We start from the raw sequence: 22,752 nt of genomic DNA on the forward strand, positions 1-22,752 counted from the left end.
TTAACTTTTTTCCCATCTTACTAGTGAAAAAGAATAAATAGGGGGAGGTGTATATGGCATCTAAAAATGGTTTTTTCTAGGCGTACTGACCACCAGTGCCGGGGCCAGTGACGAAGGCGACACAGCCAGTAAGGAGGGTGCAGAACATGCTCCAGCTGCAGGTGATGAGCCAGAAGCAGTGGCGGACGGTGGTAAGTTATATTCCTTACTTATTGTCATTACACTCGATGCAAGGGTGTACACTATACTGTTGAGAGAGACTAAGTTGTTGTGAACAACGGAAGACACCCCTTACTTAGCATTAGCAATAGCATTAGCGACAGGAGTTGAGCAACTAATGGTCTCTTCTATCTGACTTCAACTCACCTGTGAAAGTTTTATAGAGAAGACTAAAAGTCAGATCAGATGACCTTGATGGATGGGTTGAACGAAAAGGGAAAGAAGGGTGGAAGAAGGAAGGAAGGGCAATATGTAATATTTGTGACTGGCAGAGAAAGATACACGGGATGCATGCATTTTTGGCTGATAGGAAGGAATCAGATGCCCCTTAATGAAGTTGAATACTACATTAAGTGGTTAACCTGTCTTTTTATAGCATTTGAAAACTATTTTACGCCAATTTTAGTATTCAATAGTGTTCTTTTCGGGAAGGCTGGTGCATGAAGACTACTGATATGTGAGTGGTACTTCTTGAATACTAACAGAATACTAAGCACATATGTATTTGTAATTGCATAGTCTTCATTTGCAATGCAGAACATTTAGTGAATACAGACAATTTAAATACTACTGGACTTTACACAGACTACTATTAACATTCTATTCGACCTGCATACTGAATGGTAGATCGGTGCAGTGACCCTCAGAGCTGAGGACACATGACCAGCTGCCCAGAAGAATCATAAGTGGTCGAACATATCCATTCATGCCACCCTGGCCGGCTGGTGGTTCTAGTACGAGCTGTAACTTTAAGAAAAGTCGCTCTGGCCTCACCAAATTGCTTCGCTCGCCTTGCCTCTCTGCTAAGAAGTGCCTCGCGAGTTTTTTTGACTTTTAGTATCAGTTTGTTAATGCATTAATAAGTGGCTGCTGGCGGCACTGTGTCTGCAGCTTGTGTAATCTGGTGCAGTTACGGCCGGGCCTCTGTGTCTGGCTGACTGACTGAGCCATGCAGCCGTGAGCCTGTAAAACAGGAAACAACTTCGGAGTTTTTGAAATACAGCCAGCCTGAAGTCGCCTGGCTGTGACCTATAATGTAACTTAGTGACGGTGTGGATCAGTCTGTCTTAACCTCATCGACACTGACTCTCTCTGATGCTTAATGTCCGGTGCCTTATATAGGACTGAGCGGCTCGAGCAAGTCTGCTGACTTAGTCTGACTCTAATTAGACAGCAGCTGATGATGAGATCAGACCGTGCTCATAGCTACCAAGGTTTCAGATTGCTGTGTGACATTTTCACGATTTCAGTGTAGTTGGGGCCTTTAACATGGAGTGGAGACTCGATTGTCAGAGAGCGGCTGGGGTTCAAAGTGCTGTAATGCATTATCATGCCATTATTATTGACTGCCAGTGCCAGGGTAGGAGCCAGGGGGCCCAGTTGGCGCAGGCTGACTTAAATGAAGGATGGTCTGATGCACTATCATGAATAATCAGATTAACTAGATCATATTCAGATCAGCTGCAGTGCCAGCCTGCCCTCTTTAACTTATAACAGCAGTCTGTTCTCAGGCAGTGCCCTTATATTTCTGGTGCTTTTCAGCGGTTTTAAGTTCTTCTTAGAGTTTCTTGTTGCTCAAATGGATGCAATTTCTGCTATTTATATGTTACCCTTGTCTTCATTGCTTGATTTCACTTGTGAGAAAGTGTCACTTATAATTGTTGAAATGTCACTTATAATTACACTGAAATTATGAAAACGTCACTCACAGCAATCTGAAACCTTGGCAGCTATGCCCATGATGAAGGAAACGGTGGTGCCCACCCCGCCTATTACTGTCTTAATTGCAGGTGCCCACCCTGCAGTATGGTGCCACGTGGAGCGGAAGACCACCCACAATATATTTTTTATGAAGAGGGTGCCTAGCCCTCATTGTGCCGAAAAAGAGATCATCGCCGCTGTCTGAGTGAAAAATGGTGGCAGGACTGGAGGAAGTGCTGGTGACGGTGCAGGGCTCCAGTGAGCAGACGGGAGCCCCGATGCGGAAAAGGAAGAGAAGGCGGAAGGGAGCCTACCCCACCTCCAAGAGCTCTAAACCTGAAGTCCTGGGTCCCAGGAGGGGGCCCGGGTGAAGAGGTAGTGGAGCCGAAGGTGAAAGCTGCTACAGCTGCCAATGGCAGCCCGGGTGAAGGGGAATGGTGGCCGGAGCAGGCTGCGACCAAGCGACATCTCAGGTTGGGCTCCCGTGGTGTAGAGGGAGCCCCCCGGCAGCCGCAGCCTGGCCAGGTGAAGAGAGAGTCCGGTGAGTTAAACCATGTGGGTAGGGGGGTGTGAGTAAAGGCACGCGATCGGTGCCTGCCCCCAGAGCTATTACCCTGAGGCACAGAGGTGCCAGGCACCAGTAGTGCAGACAATGCTGTGCATCTTACTCAGATATTCAGGTGTCGGAATGGGTTGTTTTCAGGGTGGTAATAGAGTGGAACATCAGCAGGAAGGCACAACAGACACTTGCACAAGTGATGCACGTGGGTGTTCTGGAAGTGATGAGAACATTTCAAGTAACAGGAGCAAGAATTGTAAAACAGTCTGGCTGAGCCTTATATCGTTCTGGCTTTTTCATTTTTTGTCAGGGAAGAAGTCAACAACTTATCAATCTATAATAATTGTAAAATAAAGTTACTCTTTTAAATACAAAACACCTTGACCACTTATGAAAGTTACTCCCAGTATAAGAGTTCTCTTAAAATTAAAAAAGAAGAGGATGTAAGCCATTCAAATCCCCTGGCTCCATCACCATTAAGTACAACACCGCGACTGTGGGGAATAAAAAACAGAACCGGTAACTGCCAGTGTCTGCAGCTCTAAAGTTCAATAACTTGTAGTAATTCAAGAAAAGTATTTGTGTAGAAAAACGCAGGTAGCACGCTCGAGCTCACTATCAGATACCCAGTGGAATGTGGCTCTGGTATCTATGTGTTAGCCCGGCATTCTTAGTATACATTATTACCCAAACACACCACCTCCCCCGCAGTGCCAGGTGAGTGGACTCGCCCGACTGTGGACAGACTCCAAGGTATAAGTTCAACAGACTAGAGTGCCGACCACAAGCGCAGCCCTCCCGGATACCGAGGTGGTAACGCCATTTTCTTTCCTTTGACAGGGGCATAGCTTCAGGGAGGTGTTTGGGGTGTTACTCCTCTCCTGACCCTATCAGTAAATGTATTCTTCAATAAATAGCTGCCTACAGGAGCTTTCAGTGGATATGGTAAAGTGTCTGTCCAATTTCACCTGGGATTTTTAAATACTCACTCTAAAAAAACACACATACATATTCTCGCCTCTGTTTTGAAGTTCTTAAAAGATGGTTATTTTACAAAATACTGTGTTTTAAGTACTCTTCACAGCCTGCACTCCTTTTCTGTTCCACTTGCCATTAAGTGCCCCTCATGCCCTGCTTCACATATAATCAGGGCCACTGGAATTATGCGATTGTGCATCAGCTGCGTTTTTTGCATAGTTATAGATTTGCTGCATTTGCTACATAATCTGCAGATTTTGGCAAAATAAGAACATTGTTTCTAGCTCAAGCGGTTCAAAAGTTACTAAAAGTGTAGCGACACGTGTTGGCATACAGTGGGAGGTCCTTTTCAATGCTTGACTGGTCACCTCTCTGTTGCTTATTATTATATTTGAGTGCTAGGCTGGAACAAATGAGGTGCCACCAATGCCCAGTGTTAACAACGATAAATTAATTATGTAATACTATCATTTAATGAGACGCATTTTGCCGCATTATTTGTCTTTAATTTACTTAAGCCTCCTGCATAATTTGGCCTTCCACCGCCACATAATTCCAGTGGCCCTGCATATAATGATTAACATGATATGCCTGCATGATTGTTGGGAAATCTGAAGCTCAACACTCTACCCCTGCCCCCCATCCCATTTTACTGACTAAGCTACGCCCTTGACCCTTGGACGTGTGATATGGCAGAGGAATTAAACTGGACACAGCACAAGGTGTCAGTAGATCTTACAGAAGCTGCAGCACACTTCCACTGCTCTTCTGCTACTCCAGTCCACAGCCCATTACCAGAATTGCTAGGCCTAGCCCCACACACAACGCATGAAACCAAAATGTCAACAGGAGCACCCTGGGGTGAAAAGATGTGCATTTATTTATGGAATCCTGTATCTACTAACCTACCTGAAATGTACAGCTGTAAAAAACCGAAGACACTAGCCTAACCTGTTTTGCTGTGAATGTGTGTGATCTGAGGCGGAGATCATGTTTGCAATTAATATAAGCAGGTCTCTGCAGAATTTAAGTACACATCCTTCCAAATAGTAAGGGGGACCTGTGGCTGAGCACCAAGCTAGAGTCTGCCAGTAATAGGTTCAAAGATGGTGGGATAACACCGAGGTGTTTCAGTCTTCCCAAAAGTAACAAGAGGACAGTTGCTTTTGTGGCAACCTGTCTATATACTTATCATATACCCTAACATGCTATATAATCCCTAACTGTCATGAGTGACCCCGTCTGGCAGCAGGCCTCTCCAACGTGAGGGCACAGTGGTGCCCGGGCCCCATAGCATTGATCATCCCAGCTGCCCCGCCCGCAGAGGGCAGCTGCAACGAGAGGCTTGTTTGCTTCCAGAGTCCCAGTGAGGCCCCAGAGGGGAATCCTGATTGCTTGAGTGTTTGGTATTGGTGGATGGTACAGCTTCTTTGATGGTATAACTCTTTGTAGTTTATGACACAAATGTTGTTCTTGGGGTGGAAAAAATACCAAGCAAGAGTAATAATTAGATGCCCAGAGCTATCCTAGATATTGGCACACTGTATGCTTTTATTTTATCCATGCTCTGCTCTCCAATTAAACCATTCTGTTTTGGGTGAACAGATAAACAAAACTTAATATGTTTATCAAGGCGATTATTTGCGCCGTTTTTATTTTTCAAATTTTGTAGAAAAAATGTTTGTGTGTACAGAGAAATCACACTGCCATTTACGTAGTAACCAACCAAGTTTAGCTACACAAATCATAAATTTATAAACATAAACAATATGAAAACAGTGCATAAAAAGTTTTTTGTATACAACAAAGTGAACATATATCATGAACGTGGGGAGGGAAAGATGCCAAATTGTTTTTTCAAAAACATCAACAAACGCAATTAAGCAAACATTTTTCAAACCATAAAGCAATTATTGCCCAAGGAGCAGCCTTTCAATGAATCTGCATGAAAACAAAATAACCTCTCGGAAACAATGTTTGTAAGGTTATAGATTCCCAAGTATTTTAACGTATTTCCAAACTTAGGACGTAATCCTGTTCGCCTACGCGTTTCGAGTTTGCAGGGTATCTTCACAAACTCTCTTCAGGGCCAAATGAATTCTTTCCCCTGTTTCTCAACCTATTAGTGAAAACACAAATAATTGCGGACACTCATTATAAATTGCTCTCCTCAGCCCACTCATACCTTCTCCTATGTACAACTTAAAAGTAGGGGAACGTACCTCAGGGGACTTGAGGTAAGATCGGTTTGTCCAGAGTAAAAACAGGATTTTTCGAGTCTGTGCGTTTTCTAAAAAGACACAAGTGGTTGTGTCAGAAAATGTGCTATTTGAGATTATTAGCCAGCCCATTATGCCAGTAGAAGTAACCAAACAATTCCTACCTGGATACGTGACTCAGGAGGAATCAAGTAGATTCTTCAATTCTGTGGTCAGTGTTTGGCGTTAATTCACTTCAAACTTTTTTGTTGAGGGAGGGTCCTGCAGCGGACCGGTTCCCCTTTACTGATCCTTATCTTTATCTGCAAGTGAGAAAAGAAGGACCGAGCGCCCTTGTTTAGAAACGCACCCGTTTGGTAGTCTATGGGTTGCGCGGCTCGTCTTGTGACAGCACGTACCTGCTAGTGTGTCAGCATGTTCCACTTCCTCATTCCATCAGTTAGAGTGAACGGCATACAGCTCCAACAGTCTCTCTGAGAGGCTCGCTGTTATGTAACTGTTGGAGCTGTATGCCGTTTTTTTTAGAAAACGCACAGACTCGAAAAATCCTGTTTTTACTCTGGACAAACCGATCTTACCTCAAGTCCCCTGAGGTACGTTCCCCTACTTTTAAGTTGTACATAGGAGAAGGTATGAGTGGGCTGAGGAGAGCAATGCGCTTCTCACATGCATCCATCTATTAAGCTACCTACCCACCTGCCCAAGTATCACATCCCCCATCCAGGCTTCATTTATGCTGTAAGGATTCCATTATGCATCCAGTTATTCATCCTTCTAGTGCCATCATTGTGCAGCATTACTGCTCTATTAGCACTAGGACGCTTGCTATGGGTTTTAGGAATGTGCAAACACTCTGGCATAGAAACAGTTTGCTACACCTAGACGATGAAGCCCTTTTGTCGTAGTTTCATTTTATTTTGTTGGATGGTCGGCAGACAGTGGCACAGGTCAATCCACTGTGAACTTTTAGTTAGCTGTAGGGAAAAGCTCCACGTGTCATGAATTTGCTTCTAGAATATCACTTGTATGTACAATGATGCTATGGAAATGTTAATTGGAAAACTTAGAAGCTATGAGATTCTCGTTGCTCAAAAGGGTGTCATTTCTGATATTTCTGATATTTACATGTTTTCCTTATCTTCATTGCTGGATTTTGCTTGCAGGAAAGTGTCACTCATAGTCACAGTACTAAATAGCTCAATTCAGAAAATGCTCATAACAACCTGCTCTACATGCCCAAAGAAACACCATGCACTCCCATTCCCGCTTGCTGTTCTCATGCTCTCCTGCTTCAAACCCTTCCCCAGGCCGTGTAATTCTCTCCCAGTGGTCTCCTGCAGTCTACCCAAAGGTCTCACGTCCACTTCTCCGAGGACTACTAATCGGGGAACTGCTGCTGTCTACGTGAGTGGAAAAGCAAGGCAGCCTGGAGCACCATTTGGCATCATGACAGCAGTAAAAGGTAATCTAGAAAAACATTTAAGGCTCTGTGAGTGCCTGAGTGAGTAGTGTTGCTCCCATTCCCAAACTGGTGATATGCTGACCCTCACATAATGGTTTTCCTTGGCAACTAGGCAACCATTGCATGATACCCAAACTTTAAAAAACGTAGGCCCAGTCCCAAAAAGGGTAATTCTTGGTCATATGTGAGCACGCATGATATGTTGGCTACCTCTGGTAAATTCTGGGTCGGGTATAATGGTAGGAATTTCTGTCCTGTTGTTGGCTTCCAGGATATGATGGTGCCTGTCTTTCACATGTGCAAAGTGGTGATCGGCCGTAGGTTTTATATTTTATTTTTTATGTTTTATTGGTACCACAGTGGCTACTGCGCTGGGTACCCTAGTACCAGGCACTGATACGGAGGTACCTGCGACCCAATCTTCTTATTTTCTGTTTTTACCTGTTTTGAATTAAAGTGGGGTGTCCCAAAGGCAAATGCATGCCTATCCTGACCCGTATGTGGCCTTTCATGTTTTTTCTCCCCTTCAGGACTAGAGGATTGAGATGGCTGACCCAACCTTCTCATTTGTGTGGCCAGCCAATCAGGGTCCACCCTTCCGCTTTGAATGGGCCAATCGCAGATTATCTGGCACCAACGGTTCAGTTATTTTTAGGTTTTAACTGGTGTTTACCCTAACATAACATGTACATTTGTAATGCACACGTTCAGCGAAAAGATATCTTGTTGCTGATTAATATATGTTTATTGTTACCCAACTCAATGGTACTAATTTTATCAACTTCAGGATAAAAGGCTGAGTGGATTGGGAATGTAACCCGTTGCAGTGAAGTCATGCATAGACTCCTACAGTGGATGCATTAGTCCACGAAGACAAGAGACCAGCTCATCATGATCTCCATTTTGATGCTAATTTCTCAAAAATGGCTGAACGATTAACACCAAATAACCAAAAGCAGGTTTTCTCTATGAAGTTCTAACATTTTGCTGATCAATTTTGGTATAATTTCTGCATAACTTTCCATGATTAAGCCAAAGTAATTGTTTTAAAAAAAATGTGTTTAATGAAACAGTACCAAGGCTATTAAAGAAAGAAAAAATGCCTTGCCTATTGAAACTCTGGCCAAACTAGAACTAAACAGTGGTGACTGTGTAATAAATGTATGATATTCACCACTCAATATGCCATAATATGTTATATGGTTAGTGAAACTAAACCACACATTCTGTCTCAGTTTATGCTTAAGAAGTTGAATTCACAATGTTATGTGCCTATTTACACAATACTTTTTTACATTACTAAAACACTTATATCTCCTTGTCAATTATTACAGCTATTCTTCAGATTACCCTGCTACTGGTCTGAAAAATAAGAACATTTCAAGGTAAGAATGGTTGCTAAAAAGGTAAGTGAAACTCATATTTTAAAACCAGGTGAGTAGCAGCAACTTTGACCACATAACCCAAAACACCTAATTCTCTGGCACTTTCCTTTGTACTCCTCACCTGCATATCTTGGAAATAAGTTTATGTTTACCAAATGCAGGCTCTTAAAAAATAAATAAGAAGAAATGCCTACTGCATTGTATGCCAGTTGAAGTACTAATCTGCAGTCACCCACTCACAACACATCCTAGTAACACTACTCACCACTAACATTTTTCTTCTTATTCGCTGCTGCTGGTCAAGTCAAGTTATGTTATGTTATGTAGTGTCTCTTATATAGTGCACAGCTACCCGAGGGGTGTCCCGGTGCTTTGGCAAAGAGAACTGAGGAAGAAAACACAACACCGCTACTCGCAGAAGCCGCAGGAGATCATACAGAAAAAAGCCAAGTCTTCAACTCCTTTCTAAAAGAAAGGAGACTGTTGGCCTTCCTCAAGGAGACAGGAAGCTCATTCCAACCACGTGAACCCAAATATCGGAAGGAGCGACCACCAACTCGGGCCAGTCTGATAGGCGGGACATCGGCTTTGGCCAGCAAAGCCGACCGTAGGGTCCTCCTTGGAGCATAAAAGGCCATGCGCTTCCTGATATATTTAGGGCCAATTGAATGAAGGGCCTTAAAAGCAAGGGTCAGGATCTTGAAGGTAATTCTTTTAGAGATAGGCAACCAATGCAATCTCTAGAGCAGTTCGGAGGCTTTTGCCCTCCGCGGAAGACCAAAAATGGCTCTTGCCTCCGAATTCTGCACAATTTGCAGACGGGCTAGCAAATATTTAGGCAGCCCTAGATAAAGAGCATTCGCGTAGTCCAATCGCGATCCTATTAAAGCCTGAACAACGATTTTTCTGTGTTGCAGAGACAGCAGCGGAAGAAATGTCCGAAGCATTTTCAGAATGCCAAAAGATTTCCCAGACAACCCGATGATATGGGGTCTGAAAGAAAGGCTTTCATCCACAACACGCCAATGTTTTTAGCTTTTACAGAGGCCACATCAGGAGGAAACATATCCTGGGGCCACCAAGTTTTCCAGCTGGGATCAGGCGGACAGCTGAAAAAAAGCAGCTCCGACTTGTTGGAGTTGCATTTCAGACTGTGCCGCTGAAACCAGTCAAAAACTGCACTCAGGCAGTCTTTGATCCTCCTACCATCAAAAACCTCTCCCTTCTTACACGTAAAAAGGAGCTGGGTGTCATCAGCATAGGATATGATCTGGGCACCGAATGACTCCGCTACCGTCGCCAGAGGGGCCATGTAGATATTAAAAAGGGTGGGGCTCAGGATGGACCCCTGAGGGACCCCCACCTCTAGCGGCGGCATTTCAGCGGAGAACGGAGGTGCCCAGACCACTTGTCGGCGGCCGGTCAAGAAGGATTTAAAACAGTCCCACACCGTCCCCTGAAGACCGATCTCCCAGAGTCTTAAAAGGAGACCATCATGAGGGACGGTGTCGAAAGCCGCCGACAAATCCAACATAACTAGAATAGCCTTCCCCCCCAAGATCGAGGGTATTTCTGATTGCATCGGTGATCTCAAGGACGGCTGTCTCCGTGCTGAAATTAGCCCGGAATCCCGATTGAGAATCATGTAGAATGTTGTTGCTCTCAATAAAGTTGGGAATAGAGTCAAGTCAAAAGTTTTATTTGCATAATTAGTTAAAATTGTTCCATGATTCGCATGATAAAATAACAGTGCAAAATTTAAAAATACTGAAATTATTGTCTCTCAGTCTCTCTTTTTATTGGGGAATGGGCATATAAGATCCAGGGGTTAGGGTCAACCTGTTGTCCTGCCAACTGGCTGGGCCTCCTGTTCTGTTAATTCTAGGCATTTTCTTGCTTCTGCCATGAATTTAACTCCATGACATGTCAGGATTATGGAGGAGCCTCCAAGCCAGCTTGTGACTGCATGTCTGCAGGAGCGGATGTTTAGCGCATTGAATATGGGTTTCAATAGGAGTAATCTCTGACTTATCAGGGCCGGACATATACAGAAAAGGTGGACAAGGGTTTCAGTTTTGAAACCGCAGAGGCGACATTGTTTTGTCTGGTGGGACGGTTTCCAAACCGGTAGTAAATCCTTTGAGACGTGCACCCCTATCCGGTAGGCTGTAAGGCCTTTTTTAGATGACCACTGAAGTGGGATACCAGATATACGTGTGGTTGTTGGGTTGTGAAGGAGTTCATGATGATCCAGGCATGCCGACGTTTTGCCAATAACTCTTTGTCCTCCAAAAAGGTTTTCCTTTTTGCTGACGAATTGGCTAATTTACTTAGCCTTGCTTTGTCTGTCTGGGATTTCCAGACTGCTTCGAGCTCCAACTTTTCCACACTGAGTTTCAGATACTTTCCCCAGGTGTTTGGGGTTTCGGTTTCCCCTCGTTTTTTAATTTCCTCCCAGCTTAGCCAGTCCAATGTCTCTGGGTCTGCAGATCTAGTTTATAACGGGATTTCACGAAGCCGCTCATGCTCCGGAACTTCTGATTTTGCAGTCCAAATTCAAGCCTGACTTGTGAGGCTGAGGCAGATTTTGGCAAATTGAAAACCGATTTGTAAATTTTTATTTGTAAATCATTTAAAAGATCGACCTCCTTAGCACACCACCTGACTAAACCCTAAGATAGGGCGGGCATAATCTGCGCTGCCATTACTTTTAACAGATGGTTATAGTTGGGACAGTCCATTTTTTCCTTAAGAGAACGGTACGCAAAGATTAAAGATTGTACTTTTGCTTTTAGTGCTATTTTGTGATCCTTGTCGTTTGCTCCCTTAGTGATTGTAATTCCCAAGTACTCGTAATACTCTTGTTCTTTGACTGTTGCTCCTTGGGCCATCCATTTGTACTTTAACTTTTGTGGGTCTACTAGACGGACCACTTTGGTTTTTTCTAGGCTTTCCCGTTCTAGATACAAGGTTAATTTATTAATGGCTCTTTGTAGGCCGATTGGAGTTTTGCTCAACAATACAATATAGTCGGCGTATTGAAGGTAGTGTATTGGATTGTTTGCCAAAGATGGAGGGTGGATATCTGCTGAAACGATCGCGCTTGAGAGATCGGAGAGAAAAAGGTTGAAGAGGGTGGGGGCTAATACACAGCCTTGTTTTAGGCCTTGGTGCGTTTGTATGCTACTGGTTGTACTGCCTCCATTTCCCAGTTTCACTCTTACCCAAGTGTGGTGATGTAGGGCTTTGATAGCTCTTAAGAGTTGGTATGGCACCCCCAGCTCTCTAATTTTCTCCACAAACTCTCTCTGTTTACCGGGTCAAAGGCAGACTTGATGTCTATGAAACAGGCGTACAAGCGGGTGCCCTTAGCTTTTGCTTGATCTATTAGGATAGACAGACAAGTTAGGTTAGTTGTTGTTCCCATTCCTTGCCTGAATCCTAATTGAAAAGTTGGCATGATTTTTGTTTCTAATATCCAAGCTTGTAGTTCGAGTAGGATACAGGAGGCGTAGAGTTTGGCCTCTGCGTCTATTAGGGATATTAGTCTAAAATTCGAGGGATTGCGGTGGGCGCCATGCTTAAAAATGGGATGGATGATACTGCCTTTCCAGGAGACAGGTAACTCTGCTTGTTTGTATATTTAGTTGAACAGAGGTGTTAGGGTCTCTGTTAGGGTCTCTGCCCACAAGTCCGGGTCGTGCTTAAAGATCACGTTTGGCAGCCCATTTGGGCCTGCTGCACCCTCTGACTTTAATCTTGAGATTATCGTCCTCAGTTCATTTTTGGTGGTTAGGTCATCTGGCTCTGTTGACCCCTTCTGAGGTTTTTCCCGCTCTGGTTCCCTGTGTTCCTTGTTATTCAGTCCTTTTGATTTCTCCTTGTTATCTTTAGCTGCCCCTAAGTCTTTAAAGTGGCCTGGGTCTGTGTTGCTGTATAGGGTTTGCACATGTCTGATCCAGGTTTCTGCTCCGACACCTGCTTCTTGTTGGAGTTTTGCCCCTTGGTTAAGGTCATTGATAATGCCCCAAAAGTCCCGGATATTTGGATGTTTTCCTGCGATTAACAGTTTGTTCCAGATAGTTTCTTTGTATCGGTACTTTGCGGCCCTCAGAGCCTTTCTGTAGGTACTCCTAGCTTCCCTCAGATTGGATTTGTTTGCCACTGACCCCAGCGTTTTTTGGCTTGCGAGGGCTCAGACTTCTTTGGCAACCTTTCTCTTTTTGGCTCTTAGCACCATGTTGAACCAAGGCTCCTTCTTGGTGTTAAAATTACTGTAGTTCCCTGACCTTGCTGGGAAGTTTTGCTGCAGGACCTGAATAATTTTCTCCCATGTTGGTAATAGGTCCTCCTCCTTTTGGGTTCCCAAGTTGGCCATATGGGCTTTAACTAAGTCCGTGATTTTGCCCAACCCATCTCCACGCCATTTTAATTTTCTCAGGTTTGTTGCATGATGCAAAAGGGAGGTCGTTGTTGGCGCCGTGCTTGGTGCAATGTTCAAACTTATTATTTGGGGGAAGTGGTCACTTTCAACTCGATGTTCTATACCAAATGAGTCGACGCTGGAGATTAACTCGTCACTTACTATTGAGTAGTCAATTGTTGAACGGACCCTGCCGCTCAAATATGTGACGGCTGCCGGTATGTCCCCCTTTGTGTTGCCATTTAGGATGGACAGACCATATTCATTTAGTCTGGATACTAGTTTTTTTCCACCACTGTTTGCAGTCATCTTCACCTTCGCCTTGTTTTGATCAATAAGGGCGTTGTTGAAGTCTCCCTTGTGAATTTTTGGTATGGTGTATATAAAAGGCTGTTTTGCTTTATCAACCTTCAGATATCTAAATTCATCTTCACTCATGAGACCAATGTCACGCCACTCGATAAGTTTAGTTGTTATCATACAACTGATTTTATTTGTGGGATTGGCATGTATACGTTGATAGCAATTAGTGTCATCTAATTGTCTTTGAATTTCCAACATATAGTCATGATGGTTCATTATGACCACATTGCAGCCTTTGTCGGCTTCTTTGATGACTATGGTGTTGTCAATTCTCAGTCTCTCCAAGGCAAGTCTTTCCCTAGCGGTGATGTTATGATTGACAGCTGTATTACGTCTATCAAGTGTATCCAACTTGTAAAGATCATTAGTTACTTGTTCATAAAACGTGTCGATGCTCGGATGGTAATTATAAGACGGGATAAATTTGGACTTTGGTCTGAGGTTACTGTCAATGTCAAGATCCTGTTGAATACCCAATTCGTTCAGAATAGATGCCATATCATGTGTCTCTTCTTCGTCAAGATTAAGCAATAACTGTATATTTCTTATGTCAGACACCTTGTGTGACCCTGTCTTATCCTCTGTGGTATTATCATCTTTTTTTGGTATCTGGTGTGAGAAAAAATCCCTCAGTTTTAGTACTCTTACAAATTTGTACAGATCTATATGTACATCAGTGAGGTCGCTACCTTGGGTAGGACAAAAATTTAAGCCTTTACTCAACACAGAGATCTCGTCTTTGTCCAAGATTTTATTTGATAAGTTGATAACCTTCAGATCAGAATTACAGTTATTGACACAATTGGCAGTCTCAGAACAAACAGCATTCATTGTTTTGGTCCTGTCCCAGTATTGGGTTTGCTCACAGAATTGTTCACCTGGTTCTTTCCTGTACCTGCCCTTTGTCCTCCTACCGCCCCTCCTTGTCGTATTGGGTCTCTTTGAGGTTTTACTAGTTCCCTTTTTTGTTTCAGCCTGTTGCTGATTCTTAACTTGGCCAACTCCTTTTGAAAAGAAGTGGCCCCCTCGGCTAAAGGGGTCTCGCTTGTTGCATTGGATGTTGTACTGTATGAAGATGCGGAGGTTATACTACTCCTTGATCTGGCATCATCGTTGTCATCCCTTTCCTCTCGTTGTCTCTTTTTATCATCATTGCCCTGCACATTATCAAACTTTTTGGCGAACGTATAAATACGTCCATCCTGGTAATCCCTGTCGTCCCTTCTTATTTTTCTCAGTTTTTTTCTCTTTGAGATAAACTTAATGTTCATTGATTACTTTTTTAAGAATTTCAAAGTTTTTTTCAATTAAATCCTTCTGCTCCATCCCATTAATTTCTAGTATAAGGGCCTCAATCTCACCCTGTAGTTTCTCTCCTTTCTCTCCTGCGTGTCTGATAAGAATCTGCATCATGATCTTAGATGCATGCTCCAAATTACCCTCCAATTCAGTAAGAAGGGTGTCACTTAAGTCCTCGAATGTGGGGAAGATTAGGATTCTCAGTCCCCTCGGAATCTTTTTATTGTTAAGGTACTGTTTTAGCGTGACCCTGTCCCACCATCGGGACAGCTCTAATTTCTTTAAGCAATCAAATTTCAGAAAAAGGGCTTTCAAGTCCAGTTTACTAGGGTCCCCTTGCGTGGTTGTTTCTTTGGGTTTTTCCATGCCAAACAAATTGAGGGCTAGTTCTTCCCTCTCATCATCAAATCTAGCCATGTTACTTATATAAGTTCAAGTAAAAAAAAGAACCGATGCAAGACAGTCAAATTTAAACAATATAACCAAAAGACCAAAAGCAGCAAACAAGGTCAAGCAAAACAGATCTTGAAGTTCTATGAGGTTAGGGTGGTGCAATCTCTTCCAACATCCGCTGCTACAGGATGTATTATCTACCACAATGCAAAGAAACAGAATGGAAGGTGCACTCAAATGAAGTCAGTGACAAAAGTAATTTATAAATATCTTCTTCTTTATTCAAAGGTTATTCGTGAAGCAAAGGCACAGCCAACACGTTTCGTTCCCATTTGCCTTAAGGAACTTCGTCAGGGCTGTAAAAATTACAAACATATATATACACATAAATATACATAAAGCATGTTACATGTGGACAAAAGTACTCACAACACTAAACTGCATTAGACTAACCGAACAGACAACAAATCACACAAAATATAATACAACAATCGGTATAGCCCATTTTAAAATTATTGATTGCATGTCTTCATTGATATTATGGTGATGATGCTTGTGGTCTAAGAAGACAGATTTAAATAATTATATTTACAAATGCTTGTAGCCTGGAGAGGACTGTTCCAAGCTGTTCTATTTACAACATACAAAGACTGACACATGTCTGTATCCAAGTATATTTAACACTAATCACAAAGCAATAGGTAAAGGATAAATTCAGACAAGCAACATGTAGCTAGAACCGAACATCTCAAGAGATTGTTTAAAAAACACACAAAAAAAAAGAAGAAAAGAGAAAAGTTTTTTACAAAATGGTTAGATCACAATAAACTTTATGAATGCGATAAAGAGAAGATAATCCAGACCTGAGAGTACAAGAAAGAGAGAAAAAAGCCCAAAGTCCAGAAAGAAAACCATAAGGAAGAAGCAGATAGGTGCACCAATGTGTAGTATGTTCTTACAGAGATAGTATTTCTAAGGGGCAGTATTCGTGAGTCAACCAAAGTAAGTGAGCCGGAAGTAACCACTTGCTCGCTAGGTCAAAGTTCGTAACCTAGGAAAAACATGAGTTGAGTGGCATACCATTCCGGAGGTACAAGTAACATCAATATGCAAGGATATACTTGCTGTTTGGGACGCGCAAGACAGAGTTAGTGATATACAAAGTAACAGGGCAATAGAATCCCTGTGTGGGTAAGGGGTTGAAACAACGTAGAAATCAAACCGGTTGAGATTGGGGCGCATTGGATTTATTAAACATGTTAAGTGACTATGGCGATTAGTATCACGCCAATTGTAGGTTAGCAACATCCTAGCTGTTTGAGAAATTCATATACCATTTAAATAAAAATATACCTGGATAGGGAAATTTCAACCCTAATGCGGAAGGCCACGAGTGGTTCCAGTTGGTGCGGCGAGTTCTCTAGGTTGTAAATGCTAAAAGGGGTTTGAACACAGACCAATAATAGATAATTAGAGAAACTGACCCTGTAGTGTAATATCCTACAATAGTATAACTAGAATAAATAAGAGACAATGATATCACCCCCAAATGGTTGGGTTAAAAAGTATGTATATAATATAGCCAGGGCCACCAAATTAGCTTATACTACCATAATTGGGTATTCTCGGTCCCTTAATGTGGGGTGCTGGAGTATAATGCAGGTACGAAACATAAGAGGTAACCAGAGGGTCAACATCTTACCTCTTACAAGCCCCAAGTAGGAAACAGTCCAAAAAGGACAGATCGTGGCGTCTTAGTTCTAAAATCACAATTTGAAAAATGCGCGTTAACCCAATCAAGTGGTAGTCCAAAATACAGGAGTACAAAATTTATAACATGTCAAATTAAATAAGGGTACGTCAAAAACACAAGAGCACAGAATTTATAACATGTCAAAATAAGTAAGAGTATGTCAGTGTTAAATCCAGAGACAAGGGAATATGCTTGCAATTACGATATATAGTCTAGCTGTCAAAAATCCCCAAAAAGCGAAAAACATAGTAAAGTTAGTACGTCTCATACCAATGGGTAGTGCATCGGAAGTAAAAGGTCATTACCTCCTTCTAAGACGTCAGCCCGATGGCCATTATCCAATCTTAGTAAGAGTTCTCAAATTCTCCCGCTAATGTAGGGTGAACGCCGATGGTCAGGTAGTGACCCGAGTTGAAATTTGAAGAGGTGGTGCCACACCTGTATCAGTGAAAAAGGTCAATCGCGGTATTAAGGTAGAGTCCGATAATATAACTACGTGTTAATGGAGATGGACCCCAACCCTTCCCGGAGAGCGTACCCCCCCTGACCCCCTGTCTAAGTCCCTTACCTGTGATAGGGTCCGGCTCCAAGTACCGTCAGCAAGAGAAGCGTCCTGTAAACAGTATTCAGACGCCATACGGTTTATATAGAAGAATAGGGAACGCGCCAATCATTAGTCCATGTGGAGCCCGCCCACAAGGACCCTGTTATGTGACAATGGAGAACGCGGCTTCAGTATTCATTCAAGTGGAGCCCGCCCACAAGGACCCTGTCATGTGACAGTAGAGAACGCGGCTTCAATATTTTATCAGCGCCATAGTATAGTGTGGGATCCGTGCAACGTAATATAATAGATGTAAATAATCCTAATTCATTCGAATTACGATATTACCTAAATTTAAGGAGAAAGGTTTTGCAATTATAATAATGATTGCAATGGGAGTCGAACATTGGTACGATTGGAGTCGTAGATGTAATAAAGCTATGGCCGATATGACACCCACAGCGCACATGGTAATACGATCATATCCTGAGTGGTGATGTTATGTAGTAAAGAAAGGAAGTAAAGGGTTTAAGAATAAGTGGATGAATCGCAACAAACAATAGTTAAAGAAAATTAGTTTGTAGGAGAAATATAGTACCCCACCATTATATTCTTGGAATGCAATATATCATAGGGTACAGAATCATGCAAGTTCACACTGAGTGCAAAATAACAAGTAACACACAGTAAATCACCTAATGGGGGCTATATGATTGCAAAAATAAGCTCCCACACTTTCTCTATATATACATAAAAGAGAAAGTGTATGTATCAATACAATATTATTAGAACAGGTATGAGAGGGATTACCAATTCCCTTATTGATGATCAGCTATACTTTCAGTCCGTCCTCGAAACATGGCAAGTTTAGTATCCAAAGTTTTAACAGCCACATTTAGTACACAGAGAGATACATCGAAAGGAAAATGTATATGCATGGAGACAATTCCAGATAAGTATCAGGAGAGAATTTCAGACCAAAATAAAGGACATCGCTTTACATGCATAATTCTGAGATTCAAAGTAAGATGAAATTAAGATTTAGGGTTAACAGAGGAAGTAATGAAGCTCCCTATTGGTGTTATGCCCCATTTGGGTTGACTTCAAGCGGCAAATCCATTTTGCTTCCCTTTGGCGAAGTGCTAATTCATGGTCAACCCTCTCCCCCCCCGACTGTCCTGTGGAATATGGTCAATTCCATAGAACCAGAAGGTTAAGTCATTGGGATGTTTGTCATTGTAATGTGCACTGACTGGATATCGGATGTCCTTATTTATTATAGCTCTGCGATGCTCCTGAATCCTGGTCTTCAGTGGGCGGACAGTGCTGCCGACATAGATGATATTGCATTTGCAACCCAAAACATATACTACATATGGTGTGTTGCAGTTGACAAATTCATTGATTTTATAAGTTTTGAAGGAGTTAAATGCAAAATCATAGGTCTTGTTACAGCCATAGGGGCATATATTGCAAGACCCGCAAGTGAAAAACCCGTGGGGTTTCGGAGGGAACCATGTTTCCCTCACGTTAGTTACATTACTCTTACAAAGAGTGTCCCGCAGGGATCTTCCTTTGCTGTAAGTGACTTGCGGTTTGTCAGTGATTATATTTGACAGTCCCTGAATGCCTCTAAGGGTGGTCCAATTCCTTTTGAGAATGTTATATACCTTGCTACTGTTGGTATTGTATTGGGTTACAAATCTTACTGGACCGTCCTTTTTCTGAGTAGATTTAAAATTCATGTGTTTTGAACAAAGGGTGTCATCCCTACTGATGTTTGTCATTGTAATGTGCACTGACTGGATATCGGATGTCCTTATTTAATATAGCTCTACGATGCTCCTGAATCCTGGTCTTCAGTGGGCGGACAGTGCTGCCGACATAGATGATATTGCATTTGCAACCCAAAACATATACTACATATGGTGTGTTGCAGTTGACAAATTCATTGATTTTATAAGTTTTGAAGGATTTAAATGCAAAATCATAGGTCTTGTTACAGCCATAGGGGCATATATTGCAAGACCCGCAAGTGAAAAACCCGTGGGGTTTCGGAGGGAACCATGTTTCCCTCACGTTAGTTACATTACTCTTACAAAGAGTGTCCCACAGGGATCTTCCTTTGCTGTAAGTGACTTGCGGTTTGTCAGTGATTATATTTGACAGTCCCTGAATGCCTCTAAGGGTGGTCCAATTCTTTTTGAGAATGTTATATACCTTGCTACTGTTGGTATTGTATTGGGTTACAAATCTTACTGGACCGTCCTTTTTTTGAGTAGATTTAAAATTCATGTGTTTTGAACAAAGGGTGTCATCCCTACTGAGTTTGGTGACTCTCTCAGCGGCTGTGTTTACTACATTCCTTCTGTATCCCCGCTTCAAGAATATGCTACTAGCTTGTTGGATATTATCAACAAAGGTATCATCCTGGCTACAGTTTCTCCGTATCCTTACCATCGCTCCGTACGGGATGTTATTATTCACAGACTGGGGATGTGCACTTTCGGCACATAACACCGCATTACAAGCTGTTTCTTTCCTAAAGAGAATACTCTGGACAACATCATCTTTGATGTAAAAATGAATGTCCAAAAAATCAATACTACCTTTTCCCTGTTTCATGGTGAGTTTGACATTGCAATTATTGTCATTGAGATAGGAATGAAAAGACTTAAGTTGTTCATCAGTTCCTGACCATAGAACTATGATGTTGTCTATGTACCTCCCCCAGAACACGATGTGCTCTGCCCAGGGGGAGGCACGACCACACCAGGCATGTTCCCTCTCGTACCACCCTATGAAGAGGCAGGCATACGAAGGTGCAAATTTTGAACCCATGGCGGTCCCACAGATTTGATGGTACCAAGTAGTGTCATGTACGAAGTAGTTGTTGCTAAGGATGATGTCAATCATTTCCAGCAGCATTTCGTTGAAATCGTGCCATTCCGCTCTTTCCTTGTCTAGGAATGATCGCACGGTAGGTATTCCAAAATTCTTCTGAATGCATGTATACAAACTCTCCACGTCGAATGTTACGAAAGAGAGTTCCTCTGACCATTGTAGACCATTAAATTTAACCAAAATGTCTTTGCTGTCTCGAATATAAGACGGAAGATTGGTAACATATTTTTGCAAGTTAAGGTCCACAAACTACGAGAGTTTTCCCGTAGGGGAACCAATCCCAGAAATTATGGGGAGTCCCGGAGGGAAGGCACCTCCCTTGTGAATTTTTGGTAAGGTGTATATACAAGGGTGTTTTGGTTTATCAACCTTCAGATATCTAAATTCATCTTCACTCAGGAGACCAATTTCACGCCACTTGATAAGTTTAGATGTTATCATACAACTGATTTTATTTGTGGGATTCGCATGTACACATTGATAGCAATTAGTGTCATTTAATTGTCTTTGAATTTCCGACATATAGTCATGATGGTTCATTATGACCACATTGCCGCATTTGTCGGCTTCTTTGATGACTATGGTATTGTCAATTCTCAGTCTCTCCAAGGCAAGTCTTTCCCTAGCGGTGATGTTATGATTAACAGCTGTATTACGTCTATCCAGTGTATCCAACTTGTAAAGATCATTAGTTACTTGTTCATAAAACATGTCGATGCTCGGATGGTAATTATAAGACGGGATACATTTGGACTTTGGTCTGAGGTTACTGTCAATGTCAAGATCCTGTTGAATACCCAATTCGTTCAGAATAGATGCCATATCATGTGTCTCTTCTTCGTCAAGATTAAGCAATAACTGTATATTTCTTATGTCAGACACCGTGTGTGACCCTGTCTTATCCTCTGTGGTATTATCATCTTTTTTTGGTATCTGGTGTGAGAAAAAATCCCTCAGTTTTAGTACTCTTACAAATTTGTACAGATCTATATGTACATCAGTGAGGTCCCCACCTTGAGTAGGACAAAAATTTAAGCCTTTACTCAAAACAGATATCTCGTCTTTGTCCAAGATTTTATTTGATAAGTTGATAACCTTCAGATCAGAATTACAGTTATTGACACAATTGGCAGTCTCAGAACAAACAGCATTCATTGTTTTGGTCTTGTCCCAGTATTAGGTTTGCTCACAGAATTGTTCGCCTGGTTCTTTCATGTACCTGCCCTTTGTCCTCCTACCGCCCCTCCTTGTCTTATTGGGTCTCTTTGAGGTTTTACTAGTTCCCTTTTTTGTTGCAGCCTGTTGCTGATTCTTAACTTGGCCAGCTCCTTTTGAAAAGAAGTGGCCCCCTCGGCTAAAGGGGTCTCGCTTGTTGCATTGGATGTTGTACTGCATGAGGATGCGGAGGTTATACTACTCCCTGATCTGGCATCATCGTTGTCATCCCTTTCCTCTCGTTGTCTCTTTTTATCATCATTGCCCTGCACATTATCAAACTTTTTGGCGAACGTATAAATATGTCCGTCCTGGTAATCCCTGTCGTCCCTTCTTATTTTTCTCAGTTTTTTCCCTTTGAGATAAACTTGATGTTCATTGATTACTTTTTGAAGAATTTAAAGTTTTTTTCAATTAAATCCTTCTGCTCCATCCCATTAATTTCTAGTATAAGGGCCTCAATCTCACCCGTAGTTTCTCTCCTTTCTCTCGTGCGTGTCTGATAAGTCCCAAATGTTGGGGCATAATTATAGGACCTTGCTTGGCCCTCTGGCTGCCTTGACAGCAACACCAATGTGTGTAGCGCACTGGGGGCAGATGGTGCAACTCTCCCCTTCCTAATTATCAACAAATAAACATGCCCCTGTTGTTGCAGCTGCCCGCAGTCTCGCGCTGCAGCTGAGAAAATTACGCCTGCACAACTGTGCCCTTTAAGCCTCACTGGGACTCCTAAACAAAGTGTCTATCTCGTGGCAGCTGCCCACGCTCCTCCTGTGCAGCTGTGAAGAACAACCAGCACTGGCACCATAGTGCCTTGTGAGCACCGACTATGCTACCGCTCAGCCCCCACTCACGGGGGCTGCTCCTCGCCAGGTCCAGGCACCCACAGTGTACTTTGGTATGCCAAGAAAGATGGCAGATAGCTTCTCGTCTGCACTGGTGGCTTTCCCTCTGCCACGGCCGGTTCTCCTCACTCTGGTCCGAGGTGAGGGAAGGCAGAAATGGAGCCCGCAAGGCTCCTCTTGACTAATTGAGCAGGTGCCTGACTATTCTCGGCGGCTTCTCTTTCCTGGCCAGAAGTGCTGGGTAGGCTCTCACCTTTAAATGCATACATGCAGGGTGAATTCCCGCTAAAGCAGCACTAGAAAAATGCAAGAAAAATGTGGGATGGGCTCCTGCTGCACCTATGGAGGCACCAGCATGTGGGGTAGGCTACCGCCTCACTCCTGGTCCACAGGGGAACTCCTCACATTGGAATTTCCTCCGGACGATGTGTAGCTCAGTGCTGCAGAGCCATCATGCTCCTCTCGTCCTGGGCAGTTTCTAGCTTGCGCT

This window comes from Lissotriton vulgaris, chromosome 2_1 (assembly GCF_964263255.1).
Source record: "Lissotriton vulgaris chromosome 2_1, aLisVul1.2, whole genome shotgun sequence".
Lineage (NCBI taxonomy): Eukaryota > Metazoa > Chordata > Amphibia > Caudata > Salamandridae > Lissotriton > Lissotriton vulgaris.